We start from the raw sequence: 21,389 nt of genomic DNA, 5'->3' as shown, positions 1-21,389 counted from the left end.
GCACAGCACATGGCGCTACACCCTCCCCTCCCCCACCTCCCGCCACCAGGAGGCGGCACCCTGCTACAGAGCTAAGAAGGGCCGGTGGAAACGCGGTCACTCCGAAATAGAGCCGAGCCGAACCGGGTTGTTTCTATTGCCGGTGGAAAAGGGCCAATTGAAAGTCATCAAGCAAATCAGAACAGCGGAGAGGACTTAACAGAATGTCGCCAGTGAAAGTCCATGAGTAGGAGGAACAAAACAAGACCACCAGAGGGCGGTGTTGTCACATAGAACAGAATGGAATGGGTCAAACACGTCACAGGGTCCGAGCTGCGTCACGTGTTCCCTCATGACGTAATTATTATAAGACTTAAAAGTATTTTTAGGCCTTTATAGCGTGCTGCGCAGTTGGTAGCGCTGTTGCCTTGCAGCAAGAAGGTTGTGGGTTCGATTCTCGGCCCGGACGCTTCTGCATGGAGTTTGCATGTTCTCCCTGTGCATGCGTGGGTTTCCACCCACAGTCCAAAAACATGACTGTCAGGTTAATTGGGGTCCCTCTAAATTCTCACTAGGTGTGAATGTGTGTGCATGGTTGTCTGTCTCTATGTTCCCCCTGTGACAGGGCTGGCGACCTGTCCAGGGGCGTTAACCCTGTCGCCCTCCGATGTTCAACTGGCGAACGATTCAGAGTAATGTTTCGTCCGAAACGTTACCCTCTGTGAGGGCACCTGTTCGGGGGGATACTCACAGGGGGATAAGGGTTAAAATGAATGATGAATGAATGTTTTACCTCACATTCAAAAAATAACATTTTTCAAATAAAAATATTTACACCATTGTTCCATTTCTGAAACATAAGTTAGAAAAACAAAATATGACTGTGGAATCAAAAATAAAATATAAGTAAGACATAACATCTGTCTGTTACGGGCAAGTGAAATCACGGAAAAAATAAAAAAAAAATATAAAAAAATCCTTGCACACACAGGGTAAAAAAAGAAAAGTTTAATGGATTGGTTTGGATCAGACAGATCCAACTGCCTGATGAACCAGCGCAGATTTCTCTGCAGATGCGAACCAGGAGGAATTTGTGAAGCTGTGCGTTCAGACCCCAGCAGGTGAAGTGCTGGTAATTTAAGTGGAGTCGTTTAATTTCATTTATTATAAGTTATTGGGGCAATAGTCAGTGGTTTTTGTCTCTAATGGGGGGGGGCATTTATGTTTTCGCATCCACCTGAATAATGTGTAGTTGCACCACTGTTCAATAGTGACAGTTTGTGGAGTCATTTTAAAAGATAAAAGACGTAACAAAAAGAAAAGGCGGTGGATAAAAGACGACGGGAGCAGCCGCTCTATTTGCTGTACTATGATTTGGAGGTGAATATGTTTTTTCATAGTTAACATTTTTAACTGAATAAACATACACATATATAATAACGACCTTTACATAAAATAATAAACATTTCCACATATCATCTCCGATATCCACTGGACTCTCAGTTGCGCGATATGTCAGCTGTTTGGGATTCCCCTCTGTTCTTACGTCACCGCGCTTTCTGATTGGCTACCTGTCACATTCAGCAGGTTGTATTCTCGTTCCCAGTCAGGGAAAACCCCACAGGCTGTGATAAAAGGGCAAAGACAACCCAAATTAGGTATATTCAGGATTTAGCGGGAACACCACCATGCAGAAGCCTTATTCTCTCTGTTGCTGTCCCCCGCTGCTGAGAAGACAAACCAGGAAGAGGTAAGTGCTTGTACCTCTGAACTTATACTGTTAAGCTGACAAATATAGATACATTTAATAAAAACAGACATTAGAAGTTGCACTCTCATTAATACAAAACCTAAAGCCAGTCTTTCTGCTTCTCAAGAAGGCTTCAAATGTCAGAACACAACTACAATGAAGAAGAAGTGAAAAAACTCAAACCATTTGGTCTGTAGCTCAATCATAAATCGCCACATCAATAATTATGTCGTAAAATAATGGTTTCTTTTTTTTTTCCACAGCAACTTTTATTGCTTTGGGGTTGTACTGCAATATGATCTGATGGGAGGGTAGTTACAGCAGGACAAGCACTACATCTTGCAAATGTAAAAATGATTTCAGGTCATACACGCGGTGTGTCTGACGCGGAAATTGCATGGTTGGATGTGAAAGAATAAACCAGCACCAGTAAAAGGTGACCTCAGTGTTTGGGTGGAATAAATCCCGATGTGTGAAAGTACAGCAATTTCCCCTCTGACATTCACTCAGCAGCTCAAATCAACTCCTGCATTTAAGGAGACACAGGCTCTGTTCGAGGAGGCAATAAGCATCCATCAGTGCATATGTTAAGGACAGAAGGGCCGATTAGCTCGCTGCAGGACACGTTACTATCCGCTGCATCGCCAAAGCCTCAATCACCTGCGAGAAAATACTGATTGTTTCATGGCTCTCCTCTCTAATATCCTCACTGTGCAGTGGATAGTTGCCCAGTTCTGGCAATTTCTTGTCAGGCAGCCAAAGTGCACAGCATGGGCCAGCAGCTCCCTTTTCATGCGGTACCAAGCAGAGAGAGTGTCCGCTTTGATTAAACGTTTTGGATGTGCTCGCGCTGGAAGCCCGGAAATGGTTGGCGTGGTGCCGCCGCTGCACTGCAGGTTTGTGGGCCCGCTGGTGGAGTGTGTTCATGCATCTTCAGCCACCCCCACCATACGCAGCCGAAGCAAATGGCCCCATTTGTTGATCCACTGAAAACCTAAGACGTGGTAAGACAGCTAATATGATTTATGCTAAAAATGTAAAGCTGAGTACATTCCCAGATTGAGACAGAGGTGAAATGTTGCATAGAGTTTTGCAAAGCTCTTCACGAATTTTGGACTTTTCCACATTCTGTTAAGTTACAGCAATAAACCTCAATGTTTTTTTCTTGGTCTTCAGATAAAATACAAACTCAAATGAGCACATAACTGAAGTGCAACAAAAACACTTCTTTTTAAATAGTGATTGAAAGAGTAATGTTGGCTTGCTTTGGTATTTATAGTGCTGCACAGTAAACTGCTCTTTACATCAAGCTGTTTTGTATGCAACATCGAGCAGATAAGGTTAGGAGTCAGCGCAAACAGTTGCATAGTCGATCACTAACTAGTGCTAGACTAGCTAGCTAGAGCTAGACTGCTGCTCTAGGCCGCAGTAACAAGTGTGTGGTGGCTGCCCTGGTGGAGAAGAAACATGTCTAGACACTCAACTAGCTCATCAATTTTGCTATAGCAACGAATGGAGAGTATACTCTCCATTCGGATTCTTCAAAATGAAGTAATCTGTCACGAGAAATGTAGGCAATCGGAACGCTTGACTATGAAATCTCAACCGTCCACGTACAGAGTGGCAAAAACAAAGCCATTGGTGTAGGACCACCGAATTACATTTAATTGTAATAATAGAGTAGAATGACATTCCTTGATCGACTACTTTGCAGTGCTAGCCAATAGCATGTCAAGTAGCATTGTCCCAAGGTATTGTGCATTCCCAAGTTGTGTTTTCTTTTGAATATTTTAGGTAATGCTCTATGACAAAAATATGCAAATAAGAAGGGTTTTCTGCAAATATTTTGGAGTTACGCTCCACAGAAAGATTCACAAATAAGTGGAAGTCCACTGAATTGTAGCACGCCATAGAGCCTGTATACAGTGAAGTTATTGTATTATGCATTTCCAGTCATAGCCACAAATTGTAAATACACGTTCCAATTTGTGGTTGCAATGTGGCAAGGCAAAGCATGTTAAGCTATTGTTCATTAACATTTGTTAACATTCAGCTACAAAAACAAGCTAAGGACCCAGATGGCCTGGTGGAAATGAAATTGTATGTTGAGATGTTGTGTGACTGCATTGCAATTATCACAATATTAGATCAAATTGAATAACAGAGCTGGCAGTACTGCCGGCTCCATGTCGTTGGTGTCACTAATGACGCAGATTTAGCGTGTCACTGATGTGCTGTTAGGGTCCCCCTGAATCACTCCATCTGGGGACCTGAAGTCATACCTCATGACTCCTCACGTCAAGATGGAGTAATGCCATTTGTCACAACGTTTGCAGAATTAATACAACTCTGCTCTTACGTTAATGCCAACTTGCAATGCCAAGACAACAGAAACTATAAACTGGTTTATGCTGAGCTAGTGGTTCATCTGAAATTTGTCATCAAGTTGATGTGCAATAATATGCACTGTTGTGAAGCTTCCAAAACCTTTGTCAAAATATGGCAATCTTCCTATGCCATTTCCTTGGTGATCAGATACTTCTCAATGTGGATGGGCACCAACCTTTATAACTCATTGTTGCCTGCTATTGAAACCACCTGACATAGTTATACCACTCATTATGCCACTAGCTGAACTTTCTTATGTCCATTCTAGATGAACTAGCCTCTTGAAAATAATACGAAGCATTTACATGCCCATCAGTGTTCTTCTTGGTACGTAACGTTTACGTCATATACCTCCAATGTCTCTTTTTTTTTCCAAATTGAAGGATATATTTACTTTGTCTCGGTAGACTAACTAGTCATTTTGAAGGGACTAGTTTCTGATTAGCAATTTTCATCTGGAATAATTCAGACTCACGTTTGTATTCTCATCTGTCTTTGCCTGTACCATAGGTCTGTCTTTGCAGACCTATGTGGAAACAAAACTTCAACACCTCAGACCAATTATATAAGAATGTAAAAATCATACATTAAGATTTTTTTTCATCCAACTACTGTCTTCTTTTTCTCTCAGATTGTGTAAGGATCCCTAAGAATCCCTTTCCTAATCCAGAATTTCCATAAACGCCCGAAGGGCGGCATCTTGATCACCTTAACTTCTTTCAATACAGGGGATCAGTGGGTCTACTTTGACCTCCATTATATGTATGGCTGTCAAATAAAATCTAATTTCAGCTGCTTATAAATAAGATCTCATTCTTTTCAAGCAATAGTTTATTTTTAAAGATAGATGCGGGTTGTAATGTTAATCCATTCGTAATTCAAGCAATAGACCTTTATCTGCCTCTATTTTTCTGCAGAAATACTCCTGTCAGTTTTCAGTCTTGTGTTTCTGAGCCTTAGGTTGCTAGTATGCACTAGCCATTAATGGACTCCACCAACTTGGATGCCCTGAAAGCAGGGCTGGGATTGCAAGTAAAAGGATTCATCAGTAAGACAAGTAGATTTCTCACCTTTGAGAGAAATTCCTGGACGTCAAGAACAGCAGATGAATGCTACATTTTCTATCGTGAAAGATAAAAAACAATAACTGAAGTTTAATCTCCACCCAATGCACCTGTCATGAGTTTAGTCTCAGTTGATGTTTTCAGCCCCAGCTGAACATCTAGAGAAAAACTCTGAGGTACCTACTGGAAAGAAGGATTTTTGAAGACAACTATTCTTCTCGCTACAAACAGATTTAGCTCAAAAAAATTATTTTTGAAAATTCTATGCGACCTAAAACAGTAAAGGTTTAGCTTAATTTGATATTAGATTGTGACAACTAGAGCATTGGTCTTCTTTTTCAACATATGTAAATATCTGATTTCAACTGTAGGTGAATAATGGTTTGAGGGTATGAAATGGAAGCAGAATGGGAACAAATCGGGATATGGGTCAATTTGTTTGTTGCTACACACAGACGCTTAAATAAATGTATGTGCGCAAGCAGGATGATGCATAAACAGAAAGCAAAAAGAAGGAGGGTTGTAATGAGACATTTCCACAAGTCAGCTGCTACATTAATGACCTACATAAATGGAAATCTTCATACTCGCTATGATGGAAAGGTGCCTGAACACACGGTACATCACAGCTCGCTGCATATGGGTCTGTGGAGCTGCAGATGGGCTTGTGGAGGCAGTGTGATGTTCTACTTTGAGATGTACCACCAACCTAAACATTGGCGCCTAGCAGTTTCCAGTACCACTGACTGATCCCAGCAGACACCCTCAGTGCTCTAGTCAGAGCATATTTGCAGACAAAATGGACAGCTGAACCATTATTATTTTTTTATTTAACGTTGAGTCATGGCTAGGGTTAACCATATGAGGTGTTCAAATGTAGCCTTCTTCACTACAACATTATTGTTTATTCATAATTGCTACTGTAGTAATGTTATCTTTATGATTTACGCCATCTTATTGTTGCCCACTTAAAAAGAGCATGTATTCTGGTTAATTTAATTAGATTATTAAGTACCAATGATTTTAATAATAGAAATAGAAAATCTATAGCTTTTTTTAAAAAAGCTGCTAGATGTGAAGATTGTAGAAGTGTGTCAAACTTGTGTCAAAATCTAAAAGTCCAGCAAAGACATTTTGAATGGACCAAAGCTGTTAAATAAAACCAAATGTTATATGTTGGTTGCTTTGTTCATTGCACTGCCTCGAGAATTGTATTTCTTTTGCTCAACAGTGATTATTGCATTTAATTTCTCTCTTCCTGACCAGATTGTCTGAGTCTTTCATGTAGTTAATCAAACAGCCTATCAGGGCTTGCGCAGGCGAAAACTTTCTTCAACCTCGTAGACACCGTTTTCGGATCAATACCAATTACAGTCACTATAAAATACCCACATATCTGTTGGTGCATCAGCCCGACTCTGCTGCTGCTGCTGAAATTGGAAAAGAACTAAAACGCATTAGCAGAAACCCCGCACCAATCCAATCATCATTTCTGCGAAATTTTCAGTCTCATTTCTCGGAGCGCCGCACACTGCCGCGGCCAGCAGAGTCAGCACTTCCCGAGGGTTATTTCTCATAAAGGCGTGCAGTATGCACCAAGCGCCGGGGACCTTGTAAATACCTCTGCCGCACAGTCAGAACAACACAAGTCTCGCCTCACTGCTCGGAACATTAAAGGAGTCTCTTTCACATCGGGGCTCTGACTTTAATAGGCAAAAAAAAAAAAGCAGTTTTTTTTCCATAAAGTGAGCTTTGCATCATTCTTGAACGAGGTCTTGCAGGTAAAGTGCATGCTGACATAAGACGTTATCATCACCTTGGCAAAGTCCAATGGTTTTGTTTCAGCTTGACCTTTAGGAAATGCCTCTAATTGTGATACTTTTCATAACAGATTCCTCTCATGCCAACCCCCGACTTCCCCAGGATGTGAGAGGATGGCACAAACAAATTAAGGCACAGACTAAACTCCTATACAGATTAAGTCAATGTCAGGAGGAGGGGGCAAAGAGCACTCAGTGATGAAAGAGGATTGAATACAATGCACACCAGAGTGCCGCCTGGTTAAATCCCTTGATGGAGGGCATCTTAGGCAAAATAACAAAAGCTTTTGATCAGCACAGGCTTAAAGAAAATCCATTACAGACGACTAAAATGCCTTTAGTTCTAGCCTCTGCTGTCCACACAATGCTGTAAATTTCGCTCGATCTTCATTAAAAGCTCGAGTCAATCTGTATCAGTGGTAAAGGGAAACCTATGTGGGATGGTGGCTGTGAGCGCTCTTGCACATTTCCCTCACATACGGTGCCAATTATTGACTTGACATGTTGGAATCTGTCCATGGTGCTGAAATGAATTGACTGGTGCTCACCCTGAGGCTTTGGAGCACGGCAGCATGGGAAACAATGATGGAGAGGCGTTGTTCCTGATCTCCGTGGAGACCTGCTTATAACATCTCCACTTGTCCTCACTTGGATCTGAGGCATAATCTCCCGTAGATGTGCAACAAACAGCATGAAGTTAAAACCAAACGGCATAAAAGAAACAACAATATACCAATGGATATACATAGTTTTGTACTCGCAAAAAAAGACTTAAATGAACAAAAATTCTGTTGACATGTATATCATTTACAAAATCCTGCTTATGCTTCCCAAAACAATTCCTAGATTAAAGAAAATCTCACTACTCCTGCAAGCTTTTATTCCCCAGATATTTCATTTAATGTGTGTGTGTGTGCGTGTGTGTGATTAGAGGAGCCGTTGCGTCATGGTCTCGGCAGCCGGGACAGATGACTGGCGCAGATGTTGGGTCAAGTTAGCCAAATCCACACCGAAAATGCTACGAGTGGCTCTTCAAAATAAAATGCAGACAACTTTAACTTAGTCAATGTGTCTCCCTTATTTATTTTTACTTGCACAGAAAAATAAATGCAAAATTGACCTAATCCAGACCCTTTAAAAAGTTTTTTTCTTCTGGTATTTCACATTTTTAAATGAGCAGAAAGAAGTATGACAAAAGAATAGGATTCACTGAAGTTAAAAATGTGGGCTTAATTTACTAAGTAGGTGGTTGGTGTGACTGGATTTTTTTTATTGCATGCCATATTTTTAAATTTTTCTTTTAAAAAAAATACCCCGTAAAATGTTATGAAAATAATGTTTCCTTTTCCTACTACTTTATCCTTAAGTGCTACTTTGAGTTTGTATATTGCTTTAGATCCTGAACTTTTGGTTGTGATCTGACAAAATATGAAAATGTTTAAATACTTTTTAAAAATAATTGTATTTTTATTAATGCAGAATATGAATTAAAAACTTATATAGAACCTACATAAGCCATCTATAGCAACAAAGGGTGATTGGTAATATGCTGGAAGAAAAACAGATCAAAGGCATTAGACCACCTTCAGTTTACTCGACAAGCAAATGTTGCGTCATTCTTTTTTATTTCTTTTAACTTCAAAAAAATATCTGTCATAAAAAAATGATAGGAAGAAAATGTGACTAAGTAAGTTCACGTTTTATTTAGAAAGTCTAAACCGGAACTCCCATTGTTGATTTTGGTGAACTTGACGTTGGACCCACCAGCTCAGATACCGATCAGCAATTGGCAGGTCAGCCGAGCACGGACGCTTGAACGCGGGGATGAATCGTTTCCGTCCCGGTTGCATTGCGAAAGACTGCCGCTGACAGTTTGTCACTTTTTAAAAGCGAAACATGTGTCATTAGCCTTCGTTGCTTTATTGACAGCGTGAAGTTTGCGGAGTGAGGTGTTCTGGTGCGGGACGAGGCCAGTCCAGTGCTGGAAGTGTTCATGTTGGGACCTCAGCTTCAGTTTCAGCTGGCGGCAGCATCGCGAGTCCAGGCTGAACGTGCAGGATGAGACCGGGGCGACAGGCGCGCGACTCGGGCATCACGTTCAGGTTTGTGCCGGTGGCGTGATTCACATACCCCCACCATGGAGGAGAAGTTCAGCAGACTCATTTTCATCCCCATTGCTGCGGTCATTTTCCTAATGATCGGCTACCAGTATGTGTGCCCGGCGGACAGCAACACCTGCCGCTTCAGAAGTGACGAGAAGGGGCTCGTCCAGCAGCGCTTGCCGGCGTTCGACTCGCTTTACTCGGAGCCGGAGGCGGACGAGGACTTCCCGGCCAAAATCACATCCAAGTTCAACTTCACGGAGCGGGACCTGGACAGGCACGTCGACTTCAACATCCGAGGGGATGATGTGATGGTGTTCCTGCACATCCAGAAGACCGGCGGGACGACTTTCGGTAGGCACCTGGTGAAAAACATCCAGCTGGAGCAGCCGTGTGACTGCATGCCTGGCCAGAGGAAGTGCACCTGCCACCGGCCAGGCAAAGCCGAGTCGTGGCTCTTCTCCCGGTTCTCCACTGGCTGGAGCTGCGGCTTGCACGCCGACTGGACGGAGCTGACGAGCTGCGTGCCGGTTGTGATGAACAAGAAGGACAAGGACAAGAAGAATGTCCAGAAGAACAAAAAGTGAGTGCACCACACTCTGATTTTCGTATTAGCCAGGCGCACAAACAATTCAGTGCGTAAGCAGCCAAATATGCAGGCATTGATCTGTCCTGTCAGTTTCAACAATTCAACAACAATTTTTTTAAAGAGTGCAAAGAAAAATTAAAAACAAGTCAAACTGTAATTTGAATGCAAAATTATGTTGCATTCATTCACTTTATCCCAGTGCAGATAGGGGTATTTAGAGGTTATTTTTGGATAATTCACTTTAAAATAATGTGACACTTTGACTTAATATCGTTTTAATTCACAATAAGAAAGTCAATTTCCAATTCTAAATTCAAACCGTTTTGAACAGTTTTGATGTTTTTTTTAGGGTAACTAGATGTTCCAATGAAGGGAGACGAGGAGAAAAAAAACTATCCTAAAATTAGCATAATAAAACAATATGTAAGTCTTACTTTCCTTTGTTCAAATTGCAACTTTCTTTATGCAACAATGACTCAGCAAAAAAAAACGAAAGAAAAAAAGGTATTTGAGACAATGTAATAAAGAAGTTGTGTGCTCAATTTTGTGCCACAAATACTTTACTATATTGAATGTACATATTCAGATTTTCTTTATGTCATTAAATGCAGTTATAGTTGTAGTTTGGAGGTATGAGAGAGTCAGAGGAGGGACTTAACTGTGACGCAATTGGTAGAGTTGTTGCTTTGCAGCAAGAAGATCCTTCTGCATGGCGATTGCATGTTCTCTCTGGGTACTCTACCTTCCTCTGATAGTTCAAAATCACCACTTTTAGATTGATTTGTCTCTTGGTCACCTTGCAATGATTAAGTGAATATGCAAAAATGGATGGATGGATATATAAGTTATTAATTAAAAATGTAAACAAAACACCCATCTGATATGTAACGGACTTTTCCCCCCTTTCATTTCTGCAATAAAAATCTCACTTTTGTCAAAATGTCCTATTTTTTATGACATTCAGTCCACCAACATCAAGAGCTGACACAGCTAAAGTAAAAAAATGAATACATAAATATAATTCTTATATTTAAACATGTCAAATCGAAAGGTAACATTAAGCAAATAAGGTTGTTTCTGGATGTCATTATTCAGCCTGAATCTTCATTATATTAGTACTTCTACAATATTGTTTTGAAGTATTTTAGACATAAAAATATCTCAGTTTCTAGCATTTCAATTGAAAAATCTGGTTTTCTTTATGTTTTTGAACGCACCAACACATGTAGATGACAACAAAATGAAAATAAAAAAGAGAAAATGAAGTAATTAGTAAAAAAAAAAAATGAAGCAATTCTCAACATTTGCCATTGGATGAAAACACAAAGCCTCCTCCTAATTCACTGTTTCATGTGAAATTTTCAGCTTCTTTATGCCAGTGAACGCACAATGATAGAAAGCTAATAGAAATAAAAAAGTAAAAACTTTTAAAAGATGTTCAAGGTTTGGCTTATTAAAATTAACAGTAGAAAATGTTAAAAATCCTTGGGGCTGGCATCGTATGGAAAAGTTGTTTCTACCTGTTGAATTAAAAGTGAGCTTATTGTTTTAAGTCGTCATTGTTTCCCCTGTAAAAAAAAACAAACACTTTGTGTCTTTGACTGTACCAACATTCAAGTAGAAATAAACATTACTGGTTAAAATTTTCCAAGTTAAACCATTTTTTTTTACCATTAGCCAACATTGAATACCCAAACTGTCTTTTTTTGGCCACCTTTAAAGATGGACTATTACTCACTAAATGAAGCTTTATGTATTATTACTATTATTATTGGGCAGGTGATATCTGTTCTTTAAACAGCAAAGCATATGTATTTTATGTTACTTCAGATAATCAGAAGCTTCACTTACCATGATAAATTATAAGTTTTTTCTGTTTGACTTGGTAGTTTTAACAGGTCTTACACAAGATTTATCTTATTTACCCTTATTGGCCACAAAAACATCAGACGACTCCAAATAAAGTCACATAACAGGAAATTGGGTGTGTGATGCCTTATTGGCAAGTATAGCCGGGTAAAAAGGTGATAAAGATGCGGCGTTAACAAGCACAGCACACGTCAGCACCGGAGAGTCGCCTCTAACGCATTCGGGGCCCAGCCAGGAGGAAAAAGGGCTCCTGCTGATCTGAAAGGTCTGTTTCAGTTTCCTGTAATTACAGCAGCAACATGGCTAATCTTAAGAGAATAAATCACTTAAGCCGACAGGGTCCTCTGAGGTGTGTGGCTTATGTGTTCGAAGCCAATTTGGCTTGCAGCTAGTTCAGAGAGCAAATCTCCATATGTTACTGAGAGCACCAGCGTGTGTCGGCGAGACCAAGGAGGGCCTTAAAGAATCCTCAGGAATCCATTTGCCCCCCTAAGTGGCAGCCGTCAGACTTAATTTAACACTTGGAAATAGTTTTGAAGAGGTGTCTTAAAAATCAACACCATGGGTGAGTCAACAGCACTCCAGCCGTCACTTGTCCATTCAGTATAATGTTGGACAAGAGGAAAACAGCAGTCATCAAAGAACAGCACTGCTGGCTGCCTTGAGTTCATGATTAAAGATGGAATCAAATGTGCATTTTATTCAGAGTCATGTTTCACAGAGCAAGTAAGTGCTCAACTGGCACATGTGGGTGTTGATAAGTGAATATTCCTCAAGACTGCTTGCATTTTGTCAATTGACAGCCTCTATATAATGTGCATCTATCAGCACAAAGTATTGGTTACATACGGAAAACGAGAGCGTATATAATTTTTCCTCATTTTCTCGAGATAAGTTATTTTCTTAATGGTTTTCTCAAGATCACTACGTAACTTCGAGTTTTTTTTGAGTTAAGGAGTTAATTTCCTGTTTTTGAGGTAATGATTTCCTAAAGGTTTTGTCGAAATAACGAGTTAATTTCCCTTTTACTCAAGATAACGAATTAATTTCCCGTTTTCTTGAGATAACGAGTTCAGATCCCAATGGTTTTCTAGAGATAATGACTTTGTTGGAACTGAGTTATTTTAGTGTTTTCTTGAGATAACGAATTAACTTTCCAATGGTTTTCTTGATATAGCAACTTCATTTCCCAATGGTTTTCCCAAGATAGTGACTTAATTTCTTGTTTTCTTGAGATAGTGAGTCAATTTCCTGTTTCTAGAGGATGGCGAGTTAATTTCCCAATGCTTTTAATGAGTTCATGACTTCATTTCCTGTTTTCCGCATGTGCTTTTTCCCCAGTTGTTTTCTCAAGATAATGAGCTAATTTCCCAATGATTTTGTTGAGATAAGGAGTTAATCTCAAGAAAACAAAGTCTGGTTTCTCAACATAAGATGTGTGCCACGGCAGAAGGCATTTGAAGGAATGAACATGAAAATGAATCAGGTTTAGTGATCAGATCAGTCATCTCGCAATCTCCAGAAAACAAAGGTTGGTTTCTCCAGATTAACTCATTATCTCAAGAAAACCATCAGGAAATGAAGTTATTATTTTGACAAAACTATTGGGAAAAGGTATAAGTGGAAAACATCCACTCTTGGGCAATTTTGTTACAAATTCTCAATTGGATTCAGGTCTGCACTTTGACTAGGACATTCTAAAGATATAGATATGATTTGATTTGAACCATTTCATTGGTTCAGAACCATCTGCTTCTAACAGGCTTTCCTTCAGGATTGCCTTATATTTCAGATGATTTGATATTGGAGTGAAACATCCTTTATTACTGCGCCATAAGGAGTTCACAGGGCCAACTCCTCGGAGAGATTCAGCGGTTTCCTCAAGGACAGATCTCAACCTGTTTACTAGCACTTATAGTGATTCCTCCATTTACAATATGTCTGTTTTACAAAGGAGGGTGTCGAATTTGAGCCAAATGCATCATAACTCGGTCGTTTTCTGAGAAATTGCCAGGCGACCTGTGTCACAAATCTGTCGTTCTGAGTTTTGATTTCCCCGAGGATGATGCCCACTTGGTTTCCTGACTGCACAGCTTTAAAGACAGAAATGTCAAATAAGCAGTATATATATATATCTATATATATATAACGCGCATGAAAAAAAGAAAAACAATTCGGTGAAGGTTCCTGGTCTTTTAAGGTTAAGATTGCCTAGTAAGGGCCACATAGGGATGATCCGCGCTCTCACCGGGCTCTGTCGGTACTGAAAGGCTCTTTTCCTGTCACTTCAAGGTCCATCATGGATTGTGACACAGACGTAGATGGCAGCGCGGGGAATTGAGCTGAGTTTGTGCATGAGTGTGCATGTTTGCAGTCATGGTTTTTTTTTTTTTTTGGTCTCTGTAATGCTTTTTTTGGTCACCAAGTTTTCCTCTACCTGATGTTATGAGACAACTGTGAATTCAGACATTTTTCTCTCATCTTATTGCCGTAGAGGTCCAAATTTTCACAATATGTTTATCTGAAAGGATACCTCATCTTATACAGGTCACAAATATAGCAAGAAGGATGCAGTCAGACATGAACGGGAAGGAGACCACCCACACTTGTCTTGAGGCTACATCCAGAAGGTTTTGATAGTTTTCAAAATGAGGCTTATGGGATATCTATCAATCTATTTATATATATATGTGTATTGTGTAATATAAAACTATACTTTGATACTCTAATATGTAGTACTCAGTTGATTCCCTGTTTCTTCCTGGTAAATTATTTACACAGCATAAAGGGAAGAAGGCCTGTAAAAGCTCAGGTCTTGGAAAACTATCAAACATGAGTTGAGGGTTATGGATTTTCTGTCAAATTAAGGTTGTTTACCATCACATGGAACTTTCTAAATTTATAATATTTATAAGTTGCAATGATTTCTTAGGTTTAAGCCTATTTATGTTCTCTGGAGTAGGAGCTGATGCATATTTCAGAGCACCTGCCCTGTTCTCCATTATCCATCTCATCAGTTCAACTTCTTCAACCCTTACCAATAGTGAAAAAACATCGACAATTTATGTAAATTGGAAAGGCAGACTGAAGATACAAACAGCTCAATAAAATAAGCGGAGAAAAACTCTAAAATATTTGATTAGGGAACTTGTTAAAAATATTTTTACAAGCAATTTTAGCCTTTACCACCATTACCATTGCTAGATGTAACAGTAGCTTCTCCATGTCATTTCTAAACTGGAAATATTTCTACCTTGAGTCTTTCAAGGATTCCTACATATAGGATTCCCAACATTTTGAAATCCTACATGTGTCATGGCAGATAGTTTAAAAGCTCAAAAAGGAGAAAACTAATTTACTAATTTACTCACTTTGTTTTTGCCTTGATTGTTTTATTTCCTCTACTGCAAATGTTTGCACATCAAAACCAACTTTTATTTTCTTTATTTTCTTCTTTCTGACACTAAAGTATCTCTATCCACACAATGCTACTGTAGTACTATCTGATTTAGTAGAATAGCTACTGACTGTTCTAATCATATGTAAAATGTATGAAGTTAAAACTTTTGGTGAATGGTCAGTTTCAGACTCCACGTAGTTCACTGTCATCACCTGCAAATTGGTCAAAAATCTACTTTTGATAGGCTGATCATTCCTGGTTTCTTCAGACACCATGTTCACCATTAGTATGCTTTGTTAGATATTTGTTCTAATTACTTGAAATAATAGACATTATATTTCTCCCTATAAGCTTTAGTTAACAGATTTTGTTTAACCAATTAAATAAATATATAAAAACTGAAAGAACTCTCTAAGTGTGCATAGAAAGGTGTGATTCATGAGTCTGCTAAAAGTAATTTTACTAATAAGACGTGAGACTTCTTTATATCGCCATCTGGAGTTTGCACTTGTTTACCTACAACTTCTTCAAAGACCATCTGTAAGACATTGTAGCACTTTGTGGCAATAGTTGGAAATAGAGGGCCAAGCGTTATGGTTAAGGGATGAGCAGACTGGCATTTTGTTGCACTAAACCAACAAAATGATGGAAAGTATGAGCATTTTTTTGGTCCAACGATTTAAACACAGGGGGTTGTTTCATCCCAGCTTGTCTTATAGCCAACCTCTTAAAATCTTGATGATTACCTGGGGTCAGATCAATAAACACTGCATCTATGGTTCTATTGGAATCATACTGATTAATAAAAAAAAGTTCCGCCTTCTATTTAGGGCATAAAGTGGTAAAATTCTGCATTTTCTAATGATAAAAAAGCAAAACAAGGTGAGTAAAAATGTCTTGTGTAGTATAATTCTATGCTGTAGACTTTAAACTTTATGTTTTTGTGGCCATAATGTTTCTGCGGGGCGGTTATTTAATAGACAGAAATATGCGGAGCTGTCTAAATTTGCTACTCGCTTAATTCTTCACCATCTATCAACTAATGAAATATCTGGGCCTCGGAGGGGTTCTTATGGGAGGATGACCCACAAATTCTTCACTACTCTCTTCATACTGCATACAGAATGTTAGGAGTACAAAATGTAGGACGGTATTGTTTGTCAGTGGACACATTGTTGAGCTTCAGATCAGATTTTTGACATCAGACAGACATAAGTTGTTTAAATGCAGAATCCAGTTTTCAATTTCTTAAAAAAAGTCTTAAATTCTTGCATCTAAAATTGAGGCCACAAGATGTGTTTGATTCATTCAAAATGCAGGGCGGCCTTAAATATGTAAAATTTTGTCATGGTGGGAATATTTATTCTCATTTATTGGAAAAGGGCTACGATTTCACGTGATTTTTTTAACTACTATTTTTCTTTAATATTAAAAAAAATGCTTGAAAGCTAAAATATTTCAACGTGGCAAGAAAACATAAACAGAGGTAATCCGTGAAGGGATCTTTAGGCTTTCACCTAAACTAATCTTACCGCCATCACAGGAAAAGACGAATATTTTGTACATTTGGTGTATGTTCCCGTTCCTGCTGGTCCGTTACACAGACACTCCATCTGTCTGCTTTAGAGATGCACTTTACAGTCACCTTGAAATCACCTCTCTCCTACACATCCTTCCACCACTAATGAAAGCGTGAAAAACGCAGACAACTGCTCAATGTTACATAAGTGCCTCCACGCCTGCACTGGGAATGTTCTATGTTGTGTCTTTGACAGATAAGTATGTTCTGATATGCAGGAATAACGACCAAGAACTGGAAGGGAACAAGCACCAGTGAGCTCCCTAGTTAACGAGAGCTTGTTAGATTAATGCGGTATGTGAATCTTGTTTACAGAGCACACCAACAAGCTAGTAAAGAGATTTGATTAAGAGATTTGTAACCAAGTCTTCTTTAGCTGGTGTCTTCCTTTGCTCTTTCCATCCTTTATCCATTTACATCTATCCATCTTCATGAGTTCTTTTCTTTTTCAACTTGAGAAAAAAATCTAAACTAAAACCCAGAAGAAGTGTCTTTGAATGCTAACTAATTGCTTTTGTAGGGCTTTTCTTTCAGCATGGGGTTACAGCACTCGCATCACAGCAGGTAATGTAATTGTTGTAAGACCAGACGGTAAACCTGCTTCAGTCACTGTTCTGCCACGCTTAATCTCGGCCGCAGGCCTCTTATGGAGCACTTAGAAAGTGTAACCTTGTAATGAACCTCATTATTTCAGATTTCAGCTTGTACTTGTACTTTTAAAAAAAGGCACCGTACTTAAGGTTCGAGCTATTCTTCTGGTAAGAATATAATAACTGGGGTGACAACAGCACTAAAGGTTTCAGTTTTAAAATACAGAAAGATAATAAAATAAAAGTCCATCCTCTGTCACTGCATTCCAGTAATCAGAGATTGGCTCATAGGGGTAGCAGGTCAATGAGAGAATCCTGGACATCTCTCTGCCCAACTAAACTCTCCAGCTCATTCTGGCGGATACTTGGCCACAAAGGATATACGTACTCTCACTAGTGCCAGGGTTTTCAACTCTAGGCCTTAAGGGCTGGTGTCCTGCAACTTTTAGATTTGTCCCTCGTGCAACACACTTAACTGAAATGGTTGAAGTACCTCCTTAGTGCAGTCAAGTTCTCTAGAGACCTGCTAATGACCTTATTATTTGACTCAGGTGTGTTGAAGCAGAGACATATCTAAAAGTTGCAGAACATCAGCCCTCAAGGCCCAGCGTTTAATACACTTCTTAGCAGGAGATTTTTTTCGGCATACCCAAAAAATCTCCAAAGGGAATCTTCCAAAGAAAGGAGCCCAGCAGGGCTCTAATAAGATACCTGACTAACCTCAGCTGACTTGGATGTAGTCCTTCTGGCCACCTGGTACTTGTCTGCTGTTTTAGGAGTTCCAAGTACTAAATAAGCCCAAAAGTACTCCCTGTTCTGATGCTCATCTTCTATCACCACTTCTATCCGTTCTGGTTGCCAAAACAACTGGAACCAATGACCTTCAGACCAAAGGTCCTGGAAGACATACTGACCCTGTTCTCTACTCCACTAGAAAGTTACCTTTGGGTGAGCCATGCCAGGTTACTGAAGATAACCTAGAGACATGGGTTTAACTATTCTGAAGGTATACACTGTAGATCAGGTGATCTGAGCTCACCGTCACATTTGGGTTCATCAGGTCGGTAGGGCAGTCTCTCTCACCAACGAATTAAACTCTCAAGCAGGTGGTGATAAGTTGACACATCTACTCTTTCTTTAACAGAATTGTAAAGAGTCAACGCCATATGTCCAATAATAACAAACCTCAAAATAACGTTAAGGTCCAAACCCCAACAAGACTAGGTAATCTTAGCTAATGAACAGTCAAAACATTCCCTTTTGCAACTCAAAATCATAAGGAAACAATCCTCTTGCTCACCAGACAGGATTTCACAGATGCATCAGCCAGAGGTCTGCAAGAATCCCCTCATTCATCAGTCCGGCTTACCTGGACATCTATGGATTAGAAAGGAGTCCTGCACTCCTAGAGTTGGTTTTAAGAGACCAAACTGCTTGAAGAGTTTTCCCACACACACCTACCTGGCATGGCTCAACCAAAGGTGGCATTCTAAGTTCTAAGAGACAGATGGTACCAGAAACAAGGATGGTCCAATCTCCACTATTGTCATCCACCCAGGTTACAAAACACCCAACCTTCCTGGAGGTGGTGGTCCCACTTGGAGACATAAATATAAAATTGTAAAAATGACTCCAGGCTAAATAAAAAACTCAATAATTGCCGACAAGAAAACTACTGGTAAATTCCTAATCAATTAAAGTGTAGATATCTAAAATTTTAGCATCTTTTTCAGACATCAGCTGAAATTTCGATCAAATCATTTGCTAAGATATTGTAAAAAGTCCTCCAAACTTTGGTTGGATATTATTTACAGGTCAGATGGTCATTGTTCTTATTTCAAGTAACATTTTTATAATTTTTAAACAATAATTATCACAGTCAAAATTGTCGTTATTTTGTGGGTTAAAACACTGTAATACATCAACTTTGAGAGTAGGCAAAATTGTATTTGCTATGTATGTTCTTTAGCTTAGAGGACAAGAAGACCGCAATGACCTTTGGCAGCATTTTATTTGTTGAGCTTTTCTGAAATCATTGCTATGAACAGATTTTTTAAATTACTCTATTGTCCTCACTATTCTGATTTTGCATAGACACTTACAGGTATTCAAATAAAATAAAAAAATTTATATTGTGGATCTTGCAGGTTTTATTATCACCTTTCAACCTGAGAAGTGTATTTTTAGGTAAAGGTGAAGATGTAGATCTTTTTGAAAAGTAGGCTGACGAAGATTAAAAAGATTCAGCGTTTGGTGTGCATTCACACTCATTTTCTCACACAACCCTGGCTTACGGGTGGATTCGGGGCAAATGACGTCAGCTTTTTGCTGATAAGGTGTTGACATTTGGTGTTCCTATTTGGGCAGCGTTTTAAAGCACCAGCTTGTTAGTGCCGTCTGTTGCAATATAAAAAAATATGCAAAAAAGAAAACGCTTACCAGGTTTACTACACTTTATATGTCAAAATCATATACTTTATAGATTAATATGTAGGCTTAACAGTGTGCTAAATCCATTAACTTTTTCTGAATGAAATTACCAAAAAGTACATTTGTATGAAATATTAACCCAATAAGGATTTCTTGTATTTAGAGATTTGTTGGAATAAACTTTTGTTCTTTCTAGAAAATGAAATACATTTAATGGAACATTGTGTTTTTCTCCTTTCCAATAGCTAGCTTAAATGACAGTTAGCTATACTATAAATACGCTAACTTCATAAATGCTAGAAATAGGGATGACGTTAANTGCTGAAATTGGAAAAGAACTAAAACGCATTAGCAGAAACCCCGCACCAATCCAATCATCATTTCTGCGAAATTTTCAGTCTCATTTCTCGGAGCGCCGCACACTGCCGCGACCAGCAGAGTCAGCACTTCCCGAGGGTTATTTCTCATAAAGGCGTGCAGTATGCACCAAGCGCCGGGGACCTTGTAAATACCTCTGCCGCACAGTCAGAACAACACAAGTCTCGCCTCACTGCTCGGAACATTAAAGGAGTCTCTTTCACATCGGGGCTCTGACTTTAATAGGCAAAAAAAAAAAAGCAGTTTTTTTTCCATAAAGTGAGCTTTGCATCATTCTTGAACGAGGTCTTGCAGGTAAAGTGCATGCTGACATAAGACGTTATCATCACCTTGGCAAAGTCCAATGGTTTTGTTTCAGCTTGACCTTTAGGAAATGCCTCTAATTGTGATACTTTTCATAACAGATTCCTCTCATGCCAACCCCCGACTTCCCCAGGATGTGAGAGGATGGCACAAACAAATTAAGGCACAGACTAAACTCCTATACAGATTAAGTCAATGTCAGGAGGAGGGGGCAAAGAGCACTCAGTGATGAAAGAGGATTGAATACAATGCACACCAGAGTGCCGCCTGGTTAAATCCCTTGATGGAGGGCATCTTAGGCAAAATAACAAAAGCTTTTGATCAGCACAGGCTTAAAGAAAATCCATTACAGACGACTAAAATGCCTTTAGTTCTAGCCTCTGCTGTCCACACAATGCTGTAAATTTCGCTCGATCTTCATTAAAAGCTCGAGTCAATCTGTATCAGTGGTAAAGGGAAACCTATGTGGGATGGTGGCTGTGAGCGCTCTTGCACATTTCCCTCACATACGGTGCCAATTATTGACTTGACATGTTGGAATCTGTCCATGGTGCTGAAATGAATTGACTGGTGCTCACCCTGAGGCTTTGGAGCGCGGCAGCATGGGAAACTAAATGATGGAGAGGCGTTGTTCCTGATCTCCGTGGAGACCTGCTTATAACATCTCCACTTGTCCTCACTTGGATCTGAGGCATAATCTCCCGTAGATGTGCAACAAACAGCACGAAGTTAAAACCAAACGGCATAAAAGAAACAACAATATACCAATGGATATACATAGTTTTGTACTCGCAAAAAAAGACTTAAATGAACAAAAATTCTGTTGACATGTATATCATTTACAAAATCCTGCTTATGCTTCCCAAAACAATTCCTAGATTAAAGAAAATCTCACTACTCCTGCAAGCTTTTATTCCCCAGATATTTCATTTAATGTGTGTGTGTTTTCGTGTGTGTGTGATTAGAGTAGCCGTTGCGTCATGGACTCGGCAGCCGGGACAGATGACTGGCGCAGATGTTGGGTCAAGTTAGCCAAATCCACACCGAAAATGCTACGAGTGGCTCTTCAAAATAAAATGCAGACAACTTTAACTTAGTCAATGTGTCTCCCTTATTTATTTTTACTTGCACAGAAAAATAAATGCAAA

Source organism: Poecilia formosa, unplaced genomic scaffold (genome assembly GCF_000485575.1).
Source record: "Poecilia formosa unplaced genomic scaffold, Poecilia_formosa-5.1.2 Scaffold175, whole genome shotgun sequence".
Classification (NCBI taxonomy): domain Eukaryota; kingdom Metazoa; phylum Chordata; class Actinopteri; order Cyprinodontiformes; family Poeciliidae; genus Poecilia; species Poecilia formosa.
Note: the sequence above shows the minus strand (reverse complement) of the source record.